Source organism: Tenrec ecaudatus, chromosome 6, assembly GCF_050624435.1.
Source record: "Tenrec ecaudatus isolate mTenEca1 chromosome 6, mTenEca1.hap1, whole genome shotgun sequence".
Classification (NCBI taxonomy): domain Eukaryota; kingdom Metazoa; phylum Chordata; class Mammalia; order Afrosoricida; family Tenrecidae; genus Tenrec; species Tenrec ecaudatus.
In genome coordinates this window covers 100,175,464-100,184,759 of record NC_134535.1, presented here as the reverse complement: position 1 = coordinate 100,184,759, position 9,296 = coordinate 100,175,464, and the positions used below count along the sequence as shown (strand labels likewise).

At 44.0% G+C, this 9,296-nt stretch overlaps 1 pseudogene; it reads left to right on the top strand.

The window, feature by feature from the left end:
• The first annotated feature begins 6,447 nt into the window (after window positions 1-6,447).
• On the top strand, window positions 6,448-9,080 carry LOC142451562 (putative ATP-dependent RNA helicase DDX10 pseudogene; annotated as a pseudogene).
• Window positions 9,081-9,296: the final 216 nt, after the last annotated feature.

Sequence of the window (9,296 nt, the reverse complement as noted above, 5' to 3'; positions counted from 1 at the left end):
AGTGGTAACTATATTGTAGTCTGAAGTTGCCTATTACTGGGCAACCTCAAAAGCGAAAGGTTTAACCTTAATTCCAATGACTTCCAAATCCATGATCCTCTTCTCCCACTAGGGCATCACAGCTTTATGTCCAAAGAAGTATATCTGTTCCTTTAATCTGCAACAAGTGTGTTTAAGGTAATGTTCCATTCACTTAATGGGTTTTCCGACTCCGTGTCTTCGGATGTGGCCTGGGTAGTATGCAGTACATCTCGAGCAGATCAAACCTCAAGTCCAGGCAGCCTACAGTATAGGATCTGGGTCACCAAGGTCTGAAAAGAAACTTGGTTAAAAATCCCTAATTAATTAAGTGCTAATAAGACTTTTTTTTAAAAAAATCCATATGAGCCATGTAGTCCTGGGCAGGTTCTCCCCATTTGGGGATCATCAAACAAGGTCAAGTTTCCCCAAACATTCTGAAGCCCCCTTATATGAAGCGATGTTAAAATACATTACGTGAATAGTTGCAGAACAGTATGATTATCTGCTGCAAGCAAATAAAGTATGACTTCACTTGTGGGAGAAAAATATATCACATTCTTTGTACATGTACAAAAGTAATTGCAAGGATACATGTCACACAGTGTTAGGCACTGTGTTAATCTGGGTACTATAGAGAAACAAATCCACAGAAATTCATATGTATAAGAGAGAGTTTTATATAAAGGGTAAGTGCACATCAAGAAAACATCCCAACCCAGTGCTGCCCAAGCCCACAAGTCCAACATTAACCCATATGTCTGACACTGACACCAATCCACAAAGGCCTCCTCCATCTCACAAAACACACTCAATGACGCCGATTGCAGGAGGAAAGCCGAGTCAGTGAATGTGTAAGCATCTCAGCACTGGCAGGGTCTCCACACGGGTGCTCCAGCACCCAGGGCTGCATCGGGTAGGTCCATGTGGCTTCTCCTTGGGGGTATCTTGCAGGAAGTGAGCCTTACCAGTTAAGCAGGGAACTGGCTAAGTCAGTTGCACCCTGGTCCGACCATCCGAAACAAGAGACCTGAGAACTAGAAAGGCGAGGCTCACTGAGCCATTTATCCCTCTGTGCTTCAATTAACCCCACATGTGTTTATCGGCCAGGTTGGCACAATGAACTACCTGCCTCAGGCACAGTTAACCTCTGAAGAATAAAAGTGAGAAAAGAGGCAGAAGGAAAAATTTAATTTTATATAATTTTTCCTACTGAATTCTTATGATCAATTATTTTTCTCCAAGTGAATATTTTTAAATAGCTGTATAGTATATTAGTAGATAGAATACACTGTGGTACATTAGAAATACAAGCACTGAGAGAGGGGGGTGTGGGGAGGGAGGGGAAACAATGAGGAGCAAATACCAAGGTCCCAAGTAGAAAGCAAATGTTTTCAGAATGATGATGGCAACAAATGTACAACATGTGCTTGACACAATGGAGTTATGTATGGATTATGATAAGAGTTGTATGACCGCCCCCAATAAAATGATTTAAGAAAAGAAAAAGAAAATGATGATGGCAACATATGTACAGATGAGTTTGATATAATTGATGTATGGATTGTTGTAAGAGCTGTAAGAACCCCCAATAAAATGATTTTTTAAAACTACAAGCACTGTTATTTTAAAAGTATCTATTAGTTTAATAAATAAATTATTGTGGTCACAATGAGCTTTTTGAACCCAAGATCTATAACTGGTTTGGCTTTATTTTCCTGCTTTGGCTTTAGTTTCAAAATAGCTTGCCTAGATAGAAGTAGATATTAAACTGTGGGGATGAGCGCTCTTCTTTCTTTCCTCGGCTCAGAATTTCTTCCCCTTAATCTCTCCCTACAATCTTGCAAAGTCTGACTCAAATGCCACACTGCTTCAGATGTAATTGTCTTTAGTTGATTGCGAGCTCTGGAGCGGCCTTATATTATGTGTTTTCACATATTTTATCGCACTTCACACAATCTTGAGACATATATGTTGTTGGGTACCAACAAGTCACTCATAGTGCCCCTATATACAACAGAAAGTAATGCTCTTCGGTCCCACAGATGCTGTGGGACCAGCCCACAACCGAGAGGGTCCCTATGGAACAATTGGGCAATTGAAGGGAAAGAATAAAAAGATAGACACAAAGTTTAGGGTGCTCACCTCCACCATGAAGCCAGGAAAAAGAGAGAGTGAATGTATTCTTTTATAGATGTGTAGTTAATTACATAATTTCATGTCACCTTGATAAATAAGTATAGGGATGGAATCTGTCTGGCTTGTCAATCAGGTCACAGGCTAATGATGCTTCTTTGTGGGCATGGGTAAGGATTCTGGGAGCTTCCTCTCTTTCTCCCTGGATGTGGGCCACACTCTCTCCCTGTTTCACCTTTCTGTTCAGGAGCCACACACTCAGAGAGATGGAGGAGCCACGTGGAGACCCATGCCAACACTGGATGCTTCCACCGCCACTGGATCTGCAAGACTTTTCACCCACCTTGGCCAGTGCTCTTCCTGCATTCAAAATCATTGCATGTGCTGTGTGAGTCTGAAGAGGAATTTATGGACTAGTATCAGGCATGTGGACTCATATCCAACTTCTGGACTGGATCTGGACTGGGATGGGATGTTTTCTTGATACAAAGCTCTCTCTTACACGCATGAGTGTCTGTAGTCAACCCAGACTAACACGATAGGCTTATATAGTCTTGGGACATGCACGCCCATCAATCACAGTCAATCACATATGCAACAAGGTGGACAGTGTCTTAACCTAGATATCTCTGAGCTCATTCGGGGAGTAACCCAATACCAGTACTCGGGCAGGCAGAGGGAAGTTGACCACCTCTTGAGCAGGGAGAACAATAGAAACACGTCTGCTTCTGTAGACGAGGGCCTCCAGCCGCATAGTGATCAGTCATGTGCTTGGAGAAATATAATAGTAACACTATTATTGGAGGTATATTGTGGGGCATGATGTTCAATTAAGATCATATGAATGGGAGTAATTTCCAACTCACAAATGTGAAGGCCTTCCTGCACCAGAGCCTTGGCCTTCCAGACTCTTTATTATGAATGTAGAGACTTTGTCCATATGCATCCTCTTCCTGGTCCTCAGTTTCCCACAAGTGTCCTCACAGTTGTTTTTATGTTTGAGCCCATTGTCGCAGCCATAATGTCAGTACATCTAATCGAAAGTCTTCCTCTTTTTTCAAGTCCCTGCACTTGCAAGCAGAATGTGCTGTCCCAGGGACTGATCTTCCCCAATAACAAGTCCAAAGTATGCGGGACAAAGCCTCTCTATCCTTGTTTCCAAGGAACATTCTGGCTATACTTCAAAGACAGATTTATTTGTTCTTCTGGCAGCCAATGGTACTTTTAATATTCATCATCATCACTATAATTCAAATGCATTGATTTTTCTTCGGTCTTCCTTATTCAATGTCCAACTTTCATATGCATATGAGGCAATTGGAAATACCTTGGCTTGAGTCCAAAATCAGAACCAAACCCAATGCTATCTAGTTGATGCCGTCTGATAGTGAGCCTATAGGACAGGGTAGAACTGCCCCTTTGAGCTTCCAAGACCTTACTCCCAAGGAACCGCTGGTGGTTTCCAGTTGCTGAATTTGCAGTTACAGCTCAAGGCATAACCACTAAGCCACCAGGACTCAGCGGGGCAGGGGTTGGGGGCGTGGGGGGAGGGGGAAGGCAGGGACCTTAATCCTTCAAGTAACACCCTTGTTTTTCAGCACTGTAAAGAGATCTTGTGTAGCAGATGTCCCCAGTGCGATGTGTCTTTTGCTCTCTTGACTGCTGTTTCCAAAAGCACTGATTATGGATCCCAGCACAACAACATCCTTAACAACCTGAACCTTTTGTGTATCATGATGTTACCTAGGGGTCCACTTGTGAGGATTTTGGTCTTCAGTTGTAGTCTGTACTTCAGGCTACAGTTTTTTTTAACTTCATCAGCAAGTGTTTCCAGTCCTCCTGACTTTCAGCCAGCAAGGTTGCATTACGTGCATATCACAGGCTGTTCATAAGCCTTCCTCCAACCCTGATGCCACACTCTTCTTCATATAATCCAGCTCCTTCCCTGCAGATTTGCTCAGTACACAGATGGAATAAGTATGGCGAGGAGATACAGCTCTGACCAACACCTTTCTTGATTTTAAACCATGCAGTCAGTTTATTCCCTTGTTCTGTTCACACAACTGCCTCTCGATCCGTGTACAGGCTCCACCCAAGCACAACGCAGGGTTCTGGAATTCCCATTCTTCTCAAGGCTGTCCATAGTTTGTTACGGCGCACGCAGTCAAATGCCTTTGTAGTGACATAGATGTAAGTCTTTCTATTGACATATGAAAAAGTAGACCTTAGTCTTCGCGAGGCAATTCAGTGTCACCTGTGTCACTAGTGGTGTAACTGCGAGAATAAACTAGATTTTTTAAAATCTAAATTCCAAGTTCCTCCCTCTGACCTCTATTGATCGTATCAGGGAGGTGGGCACCCATTGATATGATTTATAGTTCTTTGATGTCTGATGACTGGTCCCTTCTGCACCTCGTGGTCAGACAGGCTGGTGTGCTTTTTCCATGTGGGCTTTGATGCTTCTCAGCTAGATGGCCGCTTGTTTATCTTCAAGCCTTTAAGGCACCAGACGCTATAACTTTTGATAGCTGGGCACCATCAGCTTTCTTCACCACACCCTCTGGCCTCCAACATGGACTTCTGCCCTCTATACCGGAAGAAATATTTTCTTCCTGTCAGTTTTTACAGAATTTTTTCAGTACCTCTTTATATTTATATATTATTTTCTATCTAAAAGCTTATCTGTTTCTTGTTCATATTTTAGTTTTGCCTGGCTATCCTTTTGCTTCTAAATAAGAATAGGAAACAAATCCAATATTTTCAATCATTTGAGGATATGAAAATCAGCTATGAACTTCCATAAATATGTTTTAGACACAGATCAACAAAATCAGAATTCTGCACTTGGTGCCTGGTTAGCTACATCTCTAAAGAGAGTTGAGAGGTATGTATTTTTTCATTACAGATAATAGACATCCTGTATCTACCACTGATGTACACATATGAAGGGGCTGAATCCTGTCAGTGATACTGTTATGGAGTAATACAAGTCCATTTTATGAATAAAGGAACCAAGAATTGTTTTTTTAAAAACAACAGTTGATTCTGGTGCACTCCAAGTGTTGAGAACTGCTAACCTTATTCAAGTCTGATTCATCTTTGAGTTTCTATGGTGCCTTATACAAGGCAGATGCCTAATAAACGTTTGCTAAGTGACTAATGATTTTTGTAAATCCAAATATGGAATCGGACCTACCTCGACTGCAAGAAGAGCTGGGGCCATTGGGAGCCGGGGACTCTGAAAATCAGGCAGCGTAAGCATTAGGAAGACAGTGGACAAAGAGGGCAAAAGGTGAAAGAAGAGGGAACTCAGTGTGTTCCTACTGAAACACACCCACCCCACCCAGGCTCTCAACAAAGATCCGCCATCAGGCATGAGGAGAATGTGCTGCCCGCTAATATGCCTCTTCACTTTCTCAGAAGGCGTCACACCCTTATTTACCCAAAGCACATCTGTCTAAAACTGTTGGTGATAAATTAGATGACGAGTTTGCCTTGGCTTCCCCCAAATTCCCTCGGTGTTGTAAGATAGGAAAGAAGAAAGCAAGCTGGGAAAGGACTAGACTGTGCTGCCAGTGCTTTGAGAAAGAACGGCTCTCTGGGCTCGGGAAGGGGGCTTAAGGGGACCAGGGCAGGAATGTGGTTGAACAGGACTGGCCGCATTTGCACCAGGCAGTGTGGTGTTCCTTACCTGAACAACTGCCTATTAAAGGAGCCAAGTTTTGCTACTATCTCTGCCTCTTGGCCAGCGACTTTTATAACAACAGCAATCTCTGTGTGTGTGAGATTAGCTGATGCCTCACTTTTCTTGAATTATCTTAAAATATTAAATATCAGCATAAGAATTTAGATATCTTCTTGGTGTTTGTTGTGATTACATTTTCCTAAAGGAGACTGTTCTTTCCCCATAGGAGTAACAGACTGACCTACAATTAATAGAGTACTGTATGCTTGCACTGTTTTCTTCTACATGGTTGGTTGGTTGGTTAGACTTTGTTGTTGTTGATGGTGTTTTTTAAATCATTTTATTGGGGGATGGTATTTTTTGTGACATTCATTAACAAATGTTTTGTGCACATGCTCTGCTAGGCAGTGCGGATACACGATGTTATAAAGTAGATCCCCGACCTTTGACAGGCTTCCAGACCCATGGGGGAAATAGGAGCGTTACATTAAAAGTTAATATCCGGCTAGTTTCCGCTTTCTCCACGCTGGTTCCGCGCCCCATTAGTAGCTCACCTCCGCCTGGCCTTAGGGGTACTTTGTTTTGGGGCATCTGGCATCGACTCCGCGATGGGTAAAACTGCTGGCTCATTAGATCCCGGAGCCTGGCCCGACCCGGTCCGGAGCTTTAATCGTTGGAAGAAGAAACACAGCCATCGACAGAGCCAAAAGAAACAGCTGAGGAAGCAACTGAAAAGCCCGAGTGGCAGGTGGAGCGCGAGGTTATCAGCCGCCTCTTGCAAAACTACGAGAAGATAAATGTTAATGAAATGACAAGATTTTCAGATTTCCCTTTGTCTAAAAAAACATTGAAAGGTTTGTAAGAAGCCCAATACCTTTTGGTGACTGAGATTCAGAAGTAGACTATCGGGTTGGCTTTGCAAGGTAAAGATGTGCTTGGAGCTGCCAAAACAGGATCTGGCAAGACTTTGGCTTTCCTTGTTCCCGTGCTGGAAGCTTTCTGTCGTCTGCAGTGGACCTCAGCAGATGGGTTGGGAGTTCTGATAATATCACCTACAAGCGAACTGGCCTATCAGACCTTCGAGGTCCTCTGAAAAGTAGGAAAGAATCATGATTTCTCAGCTGGTCTCATCATCGGTGGGAAGGACCTGCAACACGAAGCGGAGAGGATCAATAACATCAATATTCTAGTTTGCGCACCCGGCCGGCTTCTTCAACACATGGATGAAACAGTATGTTTTCATGCTACCAGTGTCCAGATGTTAGTTCTTGACGAAGCAGATAGAATATTGGACATGGGCTTTGCTGATGCTGTGAATGCTACTATTGAAAATCTTCCAAGGAAACGTCAGACTTTGCTTTTCTCAGCAACACAAACCACATCTGTCAAGGACCTTGCACGCTTGCGCTTCAAAAACCCTGAGTATGTCTGGGTGCACGAGAAAGCCAAATACAGCACCCTGCTACTTTGGATCAGAACTGCATAGTTCGTGAGCTGCAGCAGAAAGTCGGCGTGCGCTATTCCTTCATGAGGAGCCACCTGAAGAAGAAGAGCCTGGTATTTTTCTCGGGCTGTAAAGAGGTTCAGTAGCCGTATCGAGTATTCTGTCGGCTGCGTCCTGGTATCTCTATCCTTGCCCTCCATGTCGGCAGCCGCAGATGAGAAGAATGGAAGTTGATAATTACTTTGTCCGCAGGAGAGCTGCACTCTTCTTCGCTGCTGCCATTGCAGCCGGGGGCTGGATTTCCCAGCTGTGGATTGGGCGCTCCAGTCTGATTGTCCAGAGGACACCAGCACATACCTTCACAGGGCGGGGAGAACTGCCAGGTACAGAGAAGATGGTGAGGCTTTATTAATTTTGCTTCCTTCGGAAGAAAAGGGGATGGTGCAGCAGCTTCGCCAGAAGAAAGTGCCTGTGAACGAAATCAAAATCAATCCAGAAAAACTTGTGGGTATCCAGAAAAAAACTGGAATAGTTTCCAGCCCAAGATCAGGGTTTGAAAGAAAGAGCGCAAAGGTGCTTCGGCTCCTACATACGTTCAGTATGTCTGACGAAGGAGGAAGAAGTGTTTGATGTCAGCAAGTCGCCTCTACCTGAGTATGCCCTGTCTCTTGGTCTCGCTGTGGCACCTCAAATAAGATTTCTTCAGAAAATGCACAAACACTCTCCCGAAGAATTGTGAAACCGCCTGGCCAGTGAAACATTAAAGCCCAGGCTGCCTCCCTCATCAGCGATGAAGTAAAAGAGTTTAGAGCTTATTTCAGCGAGAAAATGTCCATCCTTCAGAAAAGTGGGAAAAGATCAGAGGAGATGGAACACAGACTGTCTAATGGTACTAGTGATGAAGAAGAGGAAAATGGAGATGAAGGATAAATAGAAGAAGAAGTGAGAAAGCCAAAAGGTTCTCCAACTGTGTCTAACTCCGGTGAGACCCAGAAGATCCAGGAGTACCTATGCAGTTCACGGGCAAAGCTGACGAAGATGACGATGAGCCCGATGCTGAGTTCTGGAAGGTGAAGCGGTACAATGTGCTCGGGCTGGACCTTAACGAAGATAAAGCATTACAGAACAAAGACTCTCCTAAATCCAGTATCCAGAAAAGAGTAACCAAAGTAGCAGAAGCAAAGGAAGTAATGAAGAGAAATTTTAAAGTGAATAAGAAGATAACATTTACTGATGAAGGGGAGTTGGTTCACCAGTGGCCACCAGTGCAGAAATCCATGGTGCAGAGTCCTGAGGAAGAGGACGACTCCGGTGGTATCAACTTAGGCAAAGCAAAGGAAAGGCTTCAGGAGGAGGATACATTTGACAAAGAAGAATATAGGAAGAAAATTAAGGCAAAGACTGAAAGAAAAGGAAGTCAGACAAGGAGCCAACAAGAGACAAGTAAAGGACAGAGAGAAAGAAGAAGCCTTTCTGGATTGGAGTGATGATGATGATGATGATGATGATGATGATGATGATGATGATGATGATGGGTTTGATCCCAGCACGCTTCCGGATCCTGACAAGTATAGAAGTGCTGAAGATTCGGATAGTGAAGATACCAACAGTAACACTAGTGACACCAAGAAGCAGCAGGGAATGAGGAAAAGGAGCAACAGTGAAGTAGAAGGCGCAGGACCACCGAGCCGTGATAGAAAGAAGGCCAAGTGGGAGACCTTACAAGCTTGGGACACGGGCCTGTCTTTAGCAGAGAACCAGGAGCTTGTGTTACATCGACTGAAAAGCCAACGCTAAACGTGCCTTGCTTTTGTCTTCTTCAAACCATCTGTCAGGTTATTGCGGGCACTTGGGGTTCACAAGTTCCATACCCAAAGGACCCATTTTTGGATGGGGTGCGTAAGGCTTTTCCACAGAACATGCTTGTCCCATCACACAGTTCCTCAGCGTGAGGGCGGATGGTGCAGTGTGCGGGCCACCTTTCTAGCATGCGCTCCGTTAGGCTTCATCCTG